Source organism: Rattus rattus, chromosome 13 (genome assembly GCF_011064425.1).
Source record: "Rattus rattus isolate New Zealand chromosome 13, Rrattus_CSIRO_v1, whole genome shotgun sequence".
Taxonomy (NCBI): domain Eukaryota; kingdom Metazoa; phylum Chordata; class Mammalia; order Rodentia; family Muridae; genus Rattus; species Rattus rattus.
This window is the reverse complement of record NC_046166.1, coordinates 50,627,165-50,645,580: the sequence shown is the minus strand read 5'-3', so window position 1 is coordinate 50,645,580 and position 18,416 is coordinate 50,627,165. Positions and strand designations below refer to the sequence as shown.

At 44.1% G+C, this 18,416-nt stretch overlaps 1 protein-coding gene across 2 annotated transcripts in view; it reads left to right on the top strand.

Annotated features, from left to right (window-relative positions):
- The first annotated feature begins 8,588 nt into the window (after positions 1 to 8,588).
- Trmt9b (tRNA methyltransferase 9B (putative)) overlaps positions 8,589 to 18,416 on the top strand; it is a 49,243-nt gene continuing 39,415 nt past the window's right edge. The window contains exons 1-2 of one of the 2 annotated variants that reach the window (XM_032919017.1): positions 8,589 to 8,730; positions 9,170 to 9,386. The gene's annotated coding sequence lies outside the window, so the exon portion shown is untranslated. Of the gene's footprint in view, positions 8,896 to 9,169; positions 9,387 to 18,416 lie in introns of both variants that reach the window. The other variant, XM_032919016.1, reaches the window with a different exon arrangement.

Below are 18,416 nucleotides of genomic sequence, written 5' to 3'. Positions count from 1 at the left end.
ATACGGACATTGTGTGTATGTTACTCTGACTCTACTCTTGCCTTTATGCTCTGGAGACTAAGAGACCCCCCCCCCAAAGGTAAGCGCTACCAAGAGTAGAACTTCGTAGTTGTAGATTAGTTATGTTTAAAATGCCTACTTGCTTCTTTGGGATATCAAAATGTATTTTGTGATGTACTAAGGATACTGATCCTGAAGTCTACCAAATGTTACAGTGCACTTTAGCCTAATTCATTATCTGTACGAGGTGATAAAAGTATCTGTAGATGACTAGGAATTATGCCGTCTGTACTGAGCCCAGATCTATTTCTGAGTGTGTGGTTGATCCTGCTGTGAAAATGCTGTTTCACCTCTGTCAGTTTGAAATGAGCGGATTTCCTTCTGCCCTTTGTAGCTCAGAGAGCACGGATCTCAAACCCAATACACATGTGCCTGAAGGCAGAGTTTCTCCTCATTATGTTGAAAGGCTTGTCAGAGCGTGTGTCTGAGATGACCGTTGATGAAAAAAAGGTGTGGCTGTGAAGATTGATTAAGGACTCGTACAAATGAAGGAATTATTAAATTGAAAACTTTTTAAAAAAGGAATACTGTGGTTATTGTAACCACCACATTAAAGCAATTACACTCCCTTGCACTGCCACACTTGAGAATTTAAAATAATAGTAAAGAGACAAAAGGGCAGCGGCTGGCCGCTGCTTTCCACACATTTGCTTGTAGATCAATCTCAGTGCTGCAACATCCTTGCTCCTGCAAGAAAGGACTGGGACTGTAAATAAGGTAAGCTTTACTTCCAAATAGTATGCAGACCCCTTTCTCCTTAAAGAGGAACATTATTCCTCATAGATGAACATTAAAAAGCCAAGTCTGCTGCTCGAAGAAAGCAGCTAGCATGATTTCGACATGCTTGTCCAGTTTTCTCCCTGTACGTACATGTTAATATTTGCAAAAGCTGCATAGAACCATTGTCCATTAAACAGTATGTTCTATTTCCAAATCATTCATTTGTCTTCAGAATCATGACTCAGATTTTTCCCTTATGTAAATGCTTCAATATTTATGCAGCACATTCTTTGAGAAATCTATTTTTCCATAGTCTCGTTTCCTATTGTGTCAGACAAGGTCACTATTCCTGTGCCCTGTCCATCCCAAACTAAAACCAACACACACACACTCAGAGGAGGCGGGGGGGGGCAGAGAGACAGACAGAGAGACAGAGAGACAGAGACAGAGAGGACATCCTGTATCTGAGAAAGTTTCTTAGGAGAATTATACAATAGTTCTTGAAAAAAGAAATGTGTGTCACTCACTGTTTCTGGGGGGAAAAAAAACCAACAACAAAAAACCAAAAACTTGACTCCCAAAATTGTATGCCCTCAAACTGCAAGTGATAAAAGAGGAGAAATATTATGGTGAAAGAGAGAATAGAAAGTCCCCTGATGTCCCCCATGTCCTCAGCAACTGTAAGAAAGTGGGTAAATAACAACACAAAGGCTAACTACAGAGTGGCCTAGTTTCTGAGAGACAAAATAACCCACCTTGTCTTCAGTTAGAACAAACACTAGTGACTGGTGGAGAGGGATAATAGACACACACTTGACACTACACACACACACACACACACACACACACACACATCCCACATACTGTAGAAATCGGGAGAGTGGAAAGTGGTGGGTGACATACAATTGGGATGGAAACAATAAGAAGGGGAAATGTGGATAAAAAGCTTTGGAGACAAACTTGGCAGACTGTAGCTGCCAGTGGGAAATAAGAGGTAAGAAACAAGACTCTAGGGACACACTCAGGGCCTAGAGGACAAAGATTTGTAGAAGAAAGCTGCTAGAAGCCAATTTAGGTCCACAAGAGTACAGGGCCTGTTTCCAATATGACTCACCCTGATAGAGACTAGAGATGCCAAGTAAGTCGCCAATCATGGGGCCTAGAGGTTCCTGAGATTTTTTTTTTGGGGGGGGGGCTTCACAGAGTCTCTCCTGAGATGAAAGACGTGGTTGAGGTGGTCCTGGAAAGGTCACAGATAGAGAAAAGCAGAAGTTGAAAGACAGTCGGTTGGGGAATGTTAACATTTGGCTCGTGGCTTTCATACACTATGAGAAGACAGAGGCTAATAAACTCTTATCAGATAGTTGCTGGAAAGTGCATCATAAACAACAGGGAAGCTTGCCCAGCCTTCGTAGGTGTAGGTGTCCAGTTCCCTGGACAAAGACAGCAGCTCCAGACTCTGGTACCAAAAGGGCTAGAAAAGTGAATGACACAGGACTGAGCCACAAGGTTTGTCCAGCAGATACCTGTCGCAGGTCAGATTGGTACTTCCTTGTCTAAATTGTGCTGACTTACATTATAAACTGCTGTGAGCTATTTGTTCCAGACCCGTCAGACCGGTTTGGGATAGAGGATGGTTTAAATCTGTAAGACTGCAAAGCCTTCCCCATCTCTCTCAAATGAGTGCTTTGTCTCTAAGGTAATCTCCCTACAGAAATTGCACTTCACAAGTTTATCTCCCATGATCTCAAACTGACTTTTCCTCTGTTCATCATCCCACTGGTGACAGGCTTTCTTGTGTCTGCTTCAATAGTCTAAACTAAATAGAATCACTCAAAACGGTGATTTTGAAGGGATGAAAACAGCAACATTTTTTTTAAAAGCCTTTCTTTTTTTTTTTTTTATATTTTTTTTGTTTTTTGTTATTAAATTTTATTATTTCTTATATACATTTCGAGTGTTATTCCCTTTCCCGGTTTCCGGGCAAACATCCCCCTCCCCCCTCCCCTTCCTTATGGGTGTTCCCCTCCCAACCCTCCCCCCCTTGCTGCCCTCTCCCCAACAGTCTAGTTCACTGGGGGTTCAGTCTTAGCAGGACCCAGGGCTTCCCCTTCCACTGGTGCTCTTACTAGGATATTCATTGCTACCTATGAGGTCAGAGTCCAGGGTCAGTCCATGTATAGTCTTTGGGTAGTGGCTTAGTCCCTGGAAGCTCTGGTTGGTTGGCATTGCTGTACATATGGGGTCTCGAGCTCCTTCAAGCTCCTCCAGTTCTTTCTCTGATTCCTTCAACAGGGGTCCTGTTCTCTGTTCAGTGGTTTCCTGCTGGCATACATCTGTATTTGCTGTATTCTGGCTGTGTCTCTCAGGAGCGAACTGCATTCACATTTTGATCATCCGTCTTGAGTTTCATTTGTTCTAGGCATCTAGGGTAACTCAAGCATTTGGGCTAATAGCCACTTATCAATGAGTACATACAATGTATGTCTTTCTGTGATTGGGTTAGCTCACTCAGGATGATATTTTCCAGTTCCAAATTTGCCTCAACAGACATTGTTTTTGATAGCTGAGTAATATTCCATTGTGTAGATGTACCACATTTTCTGTATCCATTCCTCTGTTGAAGATCTGGGTTCTTTCCATTCTGGCTATTATAAATAAGGCTGAGAAATAGTGGAGCATAGATCTTTTATATGTTAGGGCATCTTTTGGGTATATGCCCAGGAGAGGTATAGATCCTCAGGCAGTTCAATGTCCAATTTTCTGAGGAACCTCCAGATGATTTCCAGAATGGTTGGATAGATCTGCAACTCCTAACAATGGAGGAGTGTTCCCCTTTCTCCACATCCTAAGCATTTGCTGTCACCTGAGTTTTTTTCTCACTGGTGTGAGGAAAATCCAAACAGTTTTGATTTGCATTTCCTTATGACTAACTATGTTGAACATTTCTTTAGGTGTTTCTCAGACATTCGCATTCCTCAGGAAAACAGCAACATTTTTTATAAAAGTCTCCATCATCATACATTGTATAAATGAACTTTTTCAAGGAATAAACAAATAGATAAGACAGGTAATAGAAAGATAGATAGATAGATACATAGAAACACAGATACATAGATACATAGATGATGGATGGATAGAAAGATAACAGATGGATAGATAGATAGATAGATAGATACATAGATACATAGATACATACATAGATAGATACATAGATACATAGATGATGGATGGATAGAAAGATAATAGATAGATGGATAGATAAATAATGGATGGATAGAGAGATAAATAACAGATAGATGGATAGATACATAGATGATGGATGGAGAAAGGTAAATACTAAGAGAGAGAGAGAGAAAGACAGAAATGGATGGATGATCAGACAAAAAAGGATCACAGAATAATTTTGGAGGAAGCCCGAATTTTTATTGAGACACTATGTTTATTCTATAGTTTCCAAAAACATAAATCCGGATTTGTAACATTGAACTTTAAATTCTCGAGGTTGTGCTTTTATAATGGTTCAAAAATATTTTAACAGCTAAAAGAAATTGTTTTTTGACTAGCAAAAAATAAAAGTTGAAGGTCTAGAGAGATGGCACTGATTTGGAGATTATATATATTTTTTGGAAATATTTATTCATTTATTATATATAAAGACACTGAAAGCAGTCTTGCAGACACACACAGAATAATTTGGAGTATCGGATCTATTTTCCACAAATGGATTTTCAACATTAGAGCCACCATGTCGGTTGCTGGGATTTAACTCAGGACCTTTGGAAGAAATTGTTTTTATTTGACTAGCAAAAATATCTCTCCATCCCAGGACTTTGGGATTTTTTATTGCAGAGGACACTGATCTGTATCACAGCACTGACAGATCCAAGTCAACCTTTACCTCCAGTTCCAAAGCCCTCTACTGACCCCTAAAATCCCAAGGCTTGTCTGTGGTGTACACACATGCACAAAGTCACAACACTCAAGGCACGGAAACCAAGAATGAAATAAATAAATAATTGTGTTAAGAAGATGCATTGAAAAGTGACTTGTTTTTTACAATAATTTGCCAAAGAAAAGATTCATGGCTTGTGCTTACACGAGAAGAAGGAAGTTATACAGGGAGCACATTGGGAAGGCCCATCAGAGATGCCCTTCCCTGTCGTGACAGAATCAGGGGCAATCAGGAAGCTGTGCTATTGATTCAGGTCAAGTCGGAAAAGAATCAGGTCGTCTCTGTGGATGTGCTTGATTATGAAGCTGTAAGAGAAAGGAATGAAGAGCTCTACAACTGTTGGTCCATGAGGACACAGCCACTGAGGAAGAACAGTAGGGTGAACTCCTCAGTTGCCAAGGCAACTGCTGCTCCCTACAATAAAACTCAGTCTGGTGCTGGTTCTGTTTCTTCCAAGGCAGAGAACAAAACAATTAACAGTGCAGTGAGAAGGTTCATAGCCTGAGTGCTAACCCACAAAGCCCCCTTCTAAAACAGCCACAGGACGGCCTGAACCGCTCAGGGCTCACTATCTGTGATGGCTAGTTTTGACTGTTGACTTAATACCATGTAGAAGCACCTGGGAGGGGAATCTCCAGGAATAGTCTGGATTGGGTCGGCCCGTGGGCAGGCCTGTGAGGGATTTTCTTAGTTGGAAGCCACACCCTGAAAGCGGCTGCACAATTTCATGGACAGGCCCCAAACTGATGGGAAAATGGAGACCCAGTTGAGCACTAGCGTGCATTCACTAATTCCTGCTTTCTGCTCTTGAACAGGAATGTGGGGTGACTAGCTGTTTCAAATTCAGGCATCTTGAATTCCCTGTAGTGGGAGTCTTGCACCTCCCTAGGAACTATCTTCGGATCCTTGAATGAAACATACACACTCACACACTCACACACTCACACACATCACTCACACACACACACACACACACACACACACATTAACTTTTTTAAAATGCCTTGACTACCTCAAAAGTTGGGTACTCCTAAACCTTCCCCTGCTACCTCAGGCCCATTAGGGGAAGTGGCCAATGGCTACTTACTGGAAATCTCACACAGCTGGTTGGCTTTATCCCCTGCCACTCCTGCATCTCATCCTTCTTCCCTAGGTCCTGGAAATTCTGTGTCCTCTCCCCTACAATCCTAGCCTGTGCAACTCTAAGGGTTACACCCCATCTCCCTTGGCCATGGGTTTCTGACATCTTTATTGATCAATCAAAAACCAATCGGGGACAAGAACCTTTAGCGTTTAGACATGCAGATTTCTGATTGAATCAAAACATTAGAACCGATCTCCAACATTTCCCTGTAGAGATGACTTGGAACTTGGAACTATGAACCAAATAAACCCTTTCCCATGAAGTTGCTTTTGCCTGTTGCCTGCTGGGTATGTTACCACAGCAACGAGAAAACAGAAACAAAAAGCTAAGACACTATCTAACACAGCACACTTCCGGGGATGAGCTAGACACCAATGTGCCCGACTGAGCTAGTCATGTGATGGGCAGTGCCAGGGTGTATGCAGGTTAGCACTGTGGTTAGCACTGTGCGTGCCTGTCTCAGATTGGGGAAGCAAGCCATGTAGGTACTGAGGCATGCGCATGCGCAAGGCAGGTGCTCAGAGACTTCGATCTGCTCCTTCTGATGTAGGTGCCAAACCTGAAGACCTAAATGGAGGGCAGGATCAAGTAACATCATCGCCATCACAATACTATGAGTAATATCACATAGTGTAGTCATAAAAGGTAATAATAAAGGAGTATAGAGTAAAATAAACTGTAAGTCCAGAAAACAAAACAAAACAAAAAACATGCACCAGCTTCTCAGCATTCTACAGTGGTCTAAGACGCCATGTCAACAAATATCATCATTCATTGTAAGAGAATATCCATTGTAAGTAGAAGTCCAAGAGAAACAATGGCTACATGCCGTATCATCACTGACATCTTCATATTTTTCCTTTATTATTCTTTGAACATTTTATGTATTACTCCTTGTGTGTGTGCACACGTGTGCTTATGTGAGTGAGCATGTATGTGTCTCAGCACGTGCAGAGGTCAGAGATGAGTTTGAAGTTAGTTTTCTCCTTCCACCGTGAGTCCTGGGTGTTGACCTCAGGTGGCCAGTCTTGGAGCAAGCTCCTTTACCCTCTGAGCTATCTCATGGGCACCTCATTTTGTTTATTAGCTCTCCATCCTAACAGCTGAAGCTGGAGAATTCCATAGGACCATCTATGACAAGCCAAGAGCAAGGATTCCTTAGATTTGTTCTCACGAGAAGTGTCAAACGTCACAGATAATGAGGTAATAATCCACTTACCTCCCTCTCCTCCCCACCCAGCACCAACAACTGCCACAGTTTAGATAGCCCTGTTTTCTCTCTACCCTCTATTTTGGCTGAGCTGTGGAACTCTCAGATAAAAATACATAGGCTGGTTTTTTGAAGCCCGGCTCTGTTTCCCTAGTCTACAAATATTCTTTCCATTTCCATAGCCATCATTCAAACTGCTCACGGCCAGGAGATAAATGCCTCTTATCATAACCTCAACTCCAGCCATCTTCTTTCCTCCCTGCCCCCAGACAAGGGACTGATACTCAAACCCGAATATTATGGCATGAGTTTCCAACTAGAGTCCACCCCCAAGGTAGCCATCAGTGTGACACAACACATTTGCCAATTACAGCAGGATGCACTTTCAATGGGTCCCATACCTTGCACACCCATAAAATGTAAAAATAATGTAAAAATAATGTCTATGCTCATTCTACCGTATTCCAGAGCTTCTGTCTCCTTGGTGTCGAGGTCCATTCCCATTCCCTTCACAAGGCTAAGAACTTCTGCTACTATCATATCTCAAAACTCTCAAAATTAAATTCTTACACCAAAATGGCGTACCTGCCCTGGCTACCAGAATGCCTTCACTGAAATCATTTCCCTCATGTGTCTTATGAAATGTAAACCAGGTCGCTTTCCCATTGATCCTACCCTGTTCAGCTCTCTTTTATGATGTGATATTTACTGGGCTCCTGACTTGTACCACTCAATACTCTAAAGTACGGCAGTACTTAAGATGAATTCCATCCGCCATAACTGTAGAGTCCTTGAACGGAAAGAAAAAGGAGCACCGAGTGTCTTTCCTGTTGGCCCAGGGTTCAAGAAGATGGGAAGCAGGCTAGTGAGTCTCCCTACCTCTTTTTAATCAAACGAGGAGATGGCTCTTTTGTTATTCTGGACATTGCAGTAGAAGTCCAGACAGAAGTTCTCTCTGGGCCACCCCAGTAGACGGAGTAAGAGAACTGCAGCACTATCCCTGAATTAAACCGTGTGATCTCCAGGAGTCCTCCTAGTGGAGCATTATAAATGCACATAGGTGAGTCCCTACCAACACCGTAACAGGACAGCAGCTCAACAGCATGGGATTCTTATCCAAAGGCCCGCAAAACATTACTGAATGTGTCGGGGTCCGATTCCGGGGAACATATAGTTTTTAAAAAGTACAGAGAACCCTGTGGGTAACTACGTTGTTTACTAATAGGGGTCGAAGGTTATTAGCTATGACACTGAAAGCAATTAACACTATTATTGCAGAAGCAATGATCTATGTCCATTTTGGGCTATCGCTTCTAAATTTCCACACTGCACTGTTGTGACAGACGCGGGTTTTGACTTGCTCCTTTTAGTTGTCTTTTTCACGAAAAACCCAGAACCTATGCAGTGACAGGTTGGACCTAATTCCTCCAATCCCGAGTCAGCCCACGTGCCCAGATACCCGGTAGAGATTTTTCCTTTACAGTGTGTTGTGGTCAGGATCAAAAGGGAAGAGTTAGGCTCAGGGTCACGTGGGTGTCACCACAGGTACTGAGCTGCGCTTGGGGCCCCGCCAGGTGTACCCGCCCAGAGGCGTCTCCCGCTTAGGGCCCTTCACCCCACCGGACACTGGAGTAGAGCGAGGTGAGAGACAGGAAGGTCATCCTGATTCCAGCCTCAGGCACGTCCGGGCGCGGCGATCGCAGGGGACAGATAGAGCGGCTACACCGCTTGGGCTCTGCCGCGCGCCCGCGCCGCACCGGGCCGACTCCGAGGCGCCCCGGGCTTGCGGTCAGAGCCTGGGGAGAGGTGAGGGCGGGACCACGCTGGGTGGGGGTCGCGGGAAGTCGCAGCTGCTGTCACTCTGGCTTCCAAGCCGCGCAGCTTGGCAGGAGGAGGTCCCCACGCGAGCCTGGGTGTGCGCGGCCTCGCGGCCGCATTCCAACTTCTCTACGGAGCCGCGCTCTAGCCCGGGAGCGCGCTTCTGTCTCGCGCGCACCCCTGCACACCCTCCTTCCCCCCCCCGCACCCCCCTCCTCACTCCCTCTCTCTAGTCCTCTCCCTTTCATTCTCACGTTCCTAGGCCGACCCATGGAAGTTGCATCCTGGACAGTCCGGGCTGCGACGCTGAAGAGCACCGAGCCAGTGCTCGGCCGAGCCTCCCGCCCGGATCCCCGGCAAAGCCCGCCCAAGACCTGCTGTTGACCTTCGTCTGCACTGCTCACTGGTGACCCGAGTCTTCGCTGCCCTAGTTGCAGCCACTTGGCATCCCCAAGACTGCCCGGGATCTGCAAACCTGGGTGAGTTACTGGCCTTCCTTGGCCATCCTTGTTATGGTGAAAGAACCTGTTTACCCTGCAAACTTGAGACGCAGAGCAGAGCAAAGCAGAGCAGCCTGCCTTGCAGGACATGCTTCAGACGGCAGGGAGGATAAACAGGCTCTCAGAGTCCAAAGCGACAAGCGCAGAGGTATAAAGGTGAAGACGGATTCTTGTTTCTGGTCGCACGTGTATCTTTCCCTTTAAAAGCCGTGACTTGGGAAATGGTTTTCTTCCCAGCAGGAGGCGGGAACTAAGATCACTCAGCAGCCTGAAAGTTTCCAAAGCTGAGGATGAAAATACAGTTTATTGGCAGGAAAGTCAAAATAGGATGGTGGGATCTATACAACGATACATGTCTCTCGTGTGCGCCTGTTTGCGTTAACTTGAGCTGTCGTCACAAATAACATGCTTGCAAGGATGCAAACAACTCCGGGCCCGGCGTCTCTTTATGTATTAGCTAGTGAAATCTTTAAAATGCACCTAGGAAATTTCGTGCAGGAAAAGGCTAGACTAGATCCGTGTCACTTGGAGATTAAAGTTATTCCCAATACACCAGCAAGGACTGGCATTTAACAACCCTCCCTCCCCGCCCCCGACTCCCAGATAAAAGCACTGTTATTCACACGACCCATTAAAGTATCTATTCTTTCTGCTTCCCAGAAAAAAAAAAAATGAGTGATTAATTTGTATGGAAGTTTAGTGAAGGGAGAGTTGTAGGATTCTTCAGAGATCAAGGACCCTGCCAGTGTAAACAGGGCAGTGTAAATAGCTCTGGTGGTGTGATCCATCACCTTATGGACGCTTAGGGTGGGTCTCTGGAGATGAGGTCTCTGGGGAGGAACGTCCAAGAGCCGCTGGCTGATTGTGTGTGTGTGTGTTATTTAAAAGAAGACCATGACAAGTTGCAAAGCATCTCATCACTAAGGAAACCATTCCAGAGAACTGCTGCTTTACCGATGCCACATTGGAAAAAGGGAGCCCTCTATAGGTTCCTTTCACCACCCACCAGGGAAAAGATAGCCTGCCTCTAGCAAGATCTGGTTGCTCTAGTGATGCTCTTTGAACATAGTTTGTCCTTTGTTATATGTCTTAGAACACCTAAGGTAGTTCAGGTATTCTGATGTTTTTCTTTGCCAAAGGGATTGTGACATTGAGAATGCTTGGTCTGTACCGTTAAGGATTTAACCTGATTCTAAACGTAGGGGCCAGGTAGCAGGGGAATCCCAGGAAATCTCAAGCCTCCATTTTGTGTTTTTGTTTGTTTCTTATAAAGCCTAATCTTACTGATGCTTGGAGGATTGTAAACAAGAAGTGCTAACTGGGCTTAGTCCTGAAGGGTAGGGGTGTCTGCTTCTGACTCTCAAGGTTCAGTCACTGCTTTGAAGACACCACAAGCCAGACCCAGCTGGCAATACACAGCATCTTAAGATGAGAGAAAAGTTCGTGATGGTGCTCTGGCTGAGCGTTTTAAACAGGACCTGAGCAAAAGATGTTATTGAAATGAGCCTTTGGCCTAACCAATTGTTGTGTTTCGTCGTCGTTGTTGATGGCCATTTGTACATTCCTGGTCTCACTCTTACACGAAGGAGGATTTTTTTTTTCCTCCATCTTTATTAACTTGGGTGTTTCTTATTTACATCTCAATTGTTATTCCCTTTCCCGGTTTCCAGGTCAACTTCCCCCTAACTCCTCCCCCTCCCCTTCTCTATGGGTGTTCCCCTCCCCGTCCTCCCCCCATTACCACCCTCCCCCCAAAATCACGTTCGCTGGGGGTTCAGTCTTGGCAGGACCAAGGGCATCCCCTTCCACTGGTGCTCTTACTAGACTATTCATTGCTACCTATGAGGTTGGAGCCCAGGGTCAGTCCATGTATAGTCTTTGGGTAGTGGCTTAGTCCCTGGAAGCTCTGGTTGGTTGGCATTGTTGTTCATATGGCGTCTCAAGCCCCTTCAAGCTCTTTCAGTCTTTTCTAAGATTCCTTCAATGGGTGTCCTGTTCTCAGTTCAGTGGCTTAATGATGGCATTCGTCTATGTATTTGCCATCGTATTCTGGCTGTGTCTCTCAGGAGAGATCTACATCCAGTTCCTGTCAGCCTGCACTTCTTTGCTTCATCCATCTTATCTAGTTTGGTGGCTGTATATGTATGGGTCACATGTGGGCAGGCTCTGAATGGGCGTTCCTTCAGTCTCTGTTCTAAACTTTGCCTCCCTATCAGAGGATGTGTTCTAAACATAGTAGCATGGAGGTGGGAAGCAAATCGCGGACTGTGTTGAAGGAGAGACCTGTGGACTAAAGCCAAACTGAGCTCAACGCATAATTTGGTCCCCGAGAAACCTGAAAGTGTAGTGACGCTAAGGGTCCAGTTGAGTGTCCCTTAACTTTTGTTACTCACTTCTCCAGAGAGCCTGAGAGAGAATTTTGCCTAAGGTCCTTTGATAAGAGGTTCTTCTCAAAGCGAGTAAATGCTGTTCGTTTGGGGGAACTTCTAAAGGAAAGTAAGCAAAGGAGCATGGAAAGAGGGCATTTTGTTGAGTTGTAACTAGGTGTCCTAAACCGAAGCCCAGCTCAAGCCTTTCCCTCCTCTGTGACTCGAGCATAACGGTTTCTCTGAAGGTGGTTGCGGGGAGTGGGGGAGTGGTGATTGTGAAATGCTTAGTTTGCCGTTAGTGCGAGGTGAGCAGTTATAAAGAGTGGGTAGAAGCACTGGGGAGATGGCTCGGTGGTGAATAGTACTCACCGATCTTTCAGGGAACCAAGAGGTCAGATCCCAGCATGGGAACACCGGGCAGCCATAAATGCCCATAATTCCAGGTGTCCAAGGGATTAGACACCTCCTTCTGTTCTCTCTGGGCACTTGTGTATACACACACACACACACACACACACACACACACACACACACACGGAGACGGAGAGGGGGGAGACAGACAGATAGACACCCCTGCACCGAGAGTTTACCTCCATTGTTGACTGAAGTGAAGATTTGCCTACAGAACCACCCGATTAATGGAATTCCAAAGTCAGCCCATCAAGATGCATGAAGGAAGAATATGTACTAGAAACCGAACACTACCTGTCCAAAAATGAGGGCCGGGAGAACTACTCAGAGCACAGGCATCTTTGACAGGAGCTGTGGGAAGGAGATAGAAACAGTAGAGCTGCCCTCAGAGAAATGTGTTTTTTTTTTTTTTTTCTTTTATATGATCTTAGTAGAAATCTTGTTATATGTGACTGTCTTTCATTGGGATTTATTCGGATTACACTATTAAACTATAAAAGGGAATTTGCAATGTTGAAGCTAATCTGAAATGAAATTTATCATAATTCATTTGCCAGTGGTTTGTACCACAGGTCTGGCCCTAAGGTCCCGTAGGGCTGGAAGTGTAACTCAGCAATCAAGCAAAGCCCTTAAGTCTACCCTGTTGTAGAAATTATTTAATCCCAACCCGGGGTTTCAACTAGGCCTTTGACCATTTAGTTCCCAGATAAAGACACACACAGCCTTATATTTACAATATAAAGCATAGAAGCTGGGCAGATACCGCCCCTCTAGGCTGCTAGATCTACTTTCCTATCGATAACCCTGAGTTATTGCCTATGTTTTTCCTCTGAGCTACTCTTGAGGTTCTCCTCCAACCCCAGTCCCAGGAAACCTAAACCCCACCTACGTCTCTTCTGCCCAGCTATTGGTTGTTAACATCTGTATTTACCAATCAGAAATAACATGGGGGCAGGGTCACATTAGCATCACGTGGGTCTAGTGCACACTCCTGGTCTAGCATTACAATAGACAGCAAGACCAATAGACAGCAAGACCAAACCTCACACCCCCAGAACCCTCTCCCAATGCTAAACAAGGTTTAGATTAATCTTTCTTGTGTGTGTGTGTGTGTGTGTGTGTGTGTGTGTATTTTTTTCCCCAGTTGGTCGCACAAACATTTTATTTGAATCTGGGGATCCATTAAGGATCCGTAGAACATATTTGTTTTGAAATTTCATGGGGAAGGCTCTGGTCTCTCAGAGGAAAGGACAGAGTAGAAACATGGCAACGTTCTCCCCTGATGGGCAGCTCTCCCATGGTCATTTGAAGGACTTGTGGTTGGTCATCTTCTGCACATAGGTGGATTCATTATTTTTCTTTGTCTTTCCTCTCTTTTCTTCTGTCTTTCCTTCCTTAGTTTTTTTCTCAGCTTGTCTAAGGATGTTTTGGCTTCAACTCCATCCCTTCATTTAAGTAACCCCACTCTGCTCTGTGGCCTTGTTCTCTAACACACAATTGTGTGTCCGATGGGCACAGCGCCCTTCATTTTTCTCCCAAAGCACTTCCTACCATCGGTGCAGTGAATGCTCCCTTTCTGGCGACAGTTAGAAAATTGTTGCAGTGACCTAAGCAGAAAGGGGCTTAGTGTGGAGATGAAGTGTTCCCAAGAAAGTTGGAGCAGGAGGTTGCTAACTGAAGGGAGAGGAGAGAGCCTTGTGGGCTCCATGAGATTCCTGCCAAGTGGCTGGACTGAAGTGGCCCTGGCGCTGCTGTCTTCATGGCCACCGTCTGAATTCCGAGACTCAGCCTCCTGCACAGATGCGGACTTCATGAACATGTCATTTTTCTGCATTCCACTAATCAGAGGAAATGCTGCGTTCTTTACCCCAGGAGCCAAGGGAGTGAACACTGTTGCCAATAGCAAAAACAGACCAGCCAATAGCATCCCTAGACACTTACTGCTTCCTTCCTCCGCCATTCTCTCTGGTAGCACGTGACCTCTGTCTTGCGCCCTTCAAAGGACTCTGGGAAATGGAGTCTACAGATTTCTAGCCTCAGAGTTGATGGAATGAACACTTGGAGAATGAGAGTTGAGTGACAGGCCATCACGTCTAGCACATATTTAAAATATAGTCTTCAGAGACAGATATTTCATTCAAAGTAGGCTAAGACTGACTTTGGGTAATATTTTGTTTTTTAAAAAGAAGTGAAAAAAGAAAGCAGTTGGTTAACAAGTTCCCTTTCAAATAGAAGTATATTGTAGGGATAGAGTTGAAATTTCTAAAAAAAAAAAAAAAAAAGCATTAAGTAAAACGTACTGACCAGTCACTATATATCTAAACATAAAAATATTCTTCCGTTGGATTGGTAATCAAAATAAAATATTAGGAAAATGAGTTTTTATATGTGACTGTGTGTTTCTATGGTGTGATGTGTGCATGCGTGTGTACAGGCATATGGGCCAAAGGTTGGTGTTGGGTGTCTTTCTTTGATGCTGTTCACCTTCGTTTGTTGACACAGGATCTCTCTGTGAAGCCGAAGCTCATCGGTTCAGCTATACTAGCTGCTCAATAAGCTTGAGGGATCCACTTGTCTTTCCAGTCTCTCCCAACCTGTGCTGGGACAGACACAAGCCACGATTCCTGACTTCTTACATGAGTTCTGGGGATCTCAACTCAAGTCTTCACGCTTCCTCGATAGTCACTATGGCTTAAGCCCTCTTTCTTGTCCCAGAAAAATGATTTTTAAAATGATCCTCCCCACCAAAGCTTCAGCTAACAGTACCCATTCATGACCCATAAAACAAAGGAAGACCACAGTCTATTTAGAAATCATAGTCTCTGGCTGGGTCAGTCATTAGATGAATCACCTGGAACTTGTATTTTTTGCTGACTCTCTCTTTCCTCTGCAACATTCACAGTACTCTTTTTAATGCTGACAAAGACAGAAATGATTTGTTTCTTGGAGAGTAAAATAAAAACATGCTTGGCGTTACTCCAATCACTTCCTTCATGCCCTGGCATTGATCAGATTCCCTCATTTTTTGCAAATCTCTTATCTTCTGTTAGTAAATTATGACCTTGTTTGCACTCAGAAATTGCATTAGGACATGAAGGAATAGTCTCTATCATTGAATAAAATCATCTTCACTTGGCTGCTAAAACTTGGGAAAGGAGAGATGGTTGGAGCATATTGGAGAGCGTAATGAATTTGTTAGTCTGTTGAATCAATGTTCTTGTATTGAAAATGTTATATCTTAAAAGATGACAACCATTTCATTATCTTCCCTAGTGATTGATGAGAAACATTTAAATGCAGAGTTTCAAATGCTACCTGGGTGAATCATACTCTCATGTGACTGTATTCTTCAGGTGTAGTGGGGACATCGGTAATTTAGCCACTCACCCTCTTGCCATCAAGAATGAACATAGCTAAATGTTGTTCCATGAATATCCCCTCAAGTCTTCTATCCCAAGGTGCCACAAGCTGTTGTTCACGAACCACTTTTGTTTCACAGTCTCTTGGTTATAGCTGTTTGACTCTAATACGAGTTGATAATTATAAAGGAAAAGTAGGAACTATTGACCTTTCTACTTTGTAGTGACATGTAAATGACTCTCCCCAAACCCCAAACCCCAACCCCCCACCCACCATTCCAGCTTCTCTTCCTTTCCCTAGTTTTCCTCTTTAAGTCATAGTTGAGCAAACACTGGGTGTAGAGCTCCTTGTTTCTTCCCCTGGGCTGTAAGCGTGATACATTTTTACCTTGTCCAAACATATTGAGTGTACTTGGAGATAACGGTGTTTACAAAACTGCTGTTGTGGACTGATAGTCAAAATGGGACTGAAAAGATGACTGGACAGTTAAAAGTAGTTGCTGCTCTTGCAGAAAGCCTAGCCTCAGTTCCCAGAACAACCCAGCATCTCGCAACCTTCTGTAACTCTAGTTCCAGAGGGTCCAATGCCCTCTTCTATCCTCCGTGAGCATGAGGTGCATACATAGCATACACACATACATGCAGGCAAATAGTCATAGACATAAAGGTTTAAGAAGTAATAAAAGAAAATCAAAATCAGTTTTTATTTGCTAAGTATTATATAATGTAGGCCATCTAAATGTGACTCTTCCTGGTTAAGTCACTGAGGTGCTGATTGAAAGGGAGGTGGTTTTGACCAATTAGAAATTCTGTTGGTGCAAGATGCATAAAGCATTAATTTGAGAGGTCTGAATGACAATCTGTCAAATACTAAGGGCATATATCTACGTCACAATGTGAGTAATGCCCCTGTCGTGTGCTCAGCAGAAAAGTCTCCTAGGTGACTCAGCACCTTCAGATGCAGACATTGCACCTAAGCTTTTAGCAGGTAGGGAGAGTGCACCCAGGCTTCTAAGTCAAGTAATCTCTCCTCGCCATGCAGTTTCATATTGGTTAAACACTTGGGGAGGAACCCGTAGAATCCATTTACTGATATGCATTAACCCAGACAAAATGCAAATCTGCCCATCATCTCAGCCTCCTGCCTGCTTCTGCAGGCCTGATCTGACTTATCTGGACCATTTCCTTTGGAGAAAGCTTGAGGCTTTGCGCCCAGTTAGCAGCAATGTGGGCAAGCTCTTATTTGGCGAGGGTGTGTATTGTGGTACCTATATAATGTGGGAAAAGCTGTCCCCAACATGAGTCTCATAAGCTACACAGACACCTCCATAAGGATACAGAATGCATAGAAATATGTGAGTAAAACTGTTGAGAGATCTACTGCTGAAAGTTTTTTTTTTCTCAGCCAAAGTAATTTATGGTCTCATGTCTGGTAGTCTATCTATTTTACTTGCTAAAATGTGGGCTTTTGGAAATGTATGGGCAGCGTGTGCACACAGAAGCTTTTTATCCTCATTATGGTGATGCATTTTCTTTGGTGGAAGCAGGACAGGTCTGTGTGTGACATACTATGTTACCGTAATTTTGAAATGTAGAAAGTCTGCAGGTTGCGGCGGCGCATGCCGTGAGGGTTTGCTGAAAGGTAGAAAGTCCTAGAAATCCCCATAATGGCACAACTGAAGAAGACGGACTTCATACTCCGCCATGTTTCACTATAGGCAAGAAGTATCTTGCCAATTATTTGTGAGACTACAAACTTTTCATGTGTAGCATGTATGCCTACTTGTATGTACGTGCACTGCGTCAGTGCAGGGGCCCTCAGCGGCCAGAAAGGGATATTGGATTCCCCGGAACTGGAGTCCAGGCAGTTGTGGGTGCTGAGAATCGAACCCAGGTCCGTGGCAAGAGTAATACATGCTCTTTGTCTTCATTGCTGAGCCGTCTCTCTGCTCTTTTCTTCAAGAGTGCCTTTTGAATTATCCCAGTGCTCCGGGGTCTTAGGATTTATCAATTTAAGTAGAAAATTGAAGATTAATTAATTGGAAAAAATGTAAATAAACAAAATATATACTGTTTCTTGACATGATTTTTCTTTTTATAGATCAGTAATGCTCCCTTAAAACATTAGTTACTGAATATGTGATACCTGTGTTAGGACTGTGCGTGGGTCACCCCTGCTCTCTGTTTATTTAAACCAGACCACTGCTTGGATACAATGAGCATTCAAGAATCCAGTGCTTAGTCCTTGGAACCTAGATGTGTGTTTTCTGTGCTGATGGCCTCTCTGGCATATGTGACCTTCACCCCTGGCATCAGTTTTGGTTTTGCATTCATTTGCCTATTTTTGACTTGCCTTTTCCCTGCATGAGCTCTGTGACATCTCAGTTCCTACAAGTTGAGGAGGCCAGGATCTGATGGTCAACATAGAATGTGGCACTTCCCAAGGAAGATTGAGAGAACCAAGTCATTCCAGCTCGTTTGTCAAGAATTTTCAAAAGTACAATGTCTTGCCACTGTTGAAACTACGCTTTTGCAACTCACCTGGTTAGTACACAACCGTGCCTTACAGTTTGTGACATATACTCTGCTTTCTTGACAATAAATAAATTATGCATAAGACAAAACAGATTGTAGCTTAGGTTCAACATAACGTTCTTTTCCGTCCGTTTGTGAGAAACATTTCTCTCTGCCTTGGGAGCTTCGGGTCGAGCGCTCTGTCTTGTTTTAAAGTTTTAAATTTGGAACCAGAGCTCTCTCACCCTGATTCCTCTGCTTGAAAAGTAGATTATAACAGCTTGCCCCGAAGGTTAAAAATGGTAGCAGTGGCTTTAAATCCGAAGTAATCAACAGCGTACAACTATCCCTGGGCT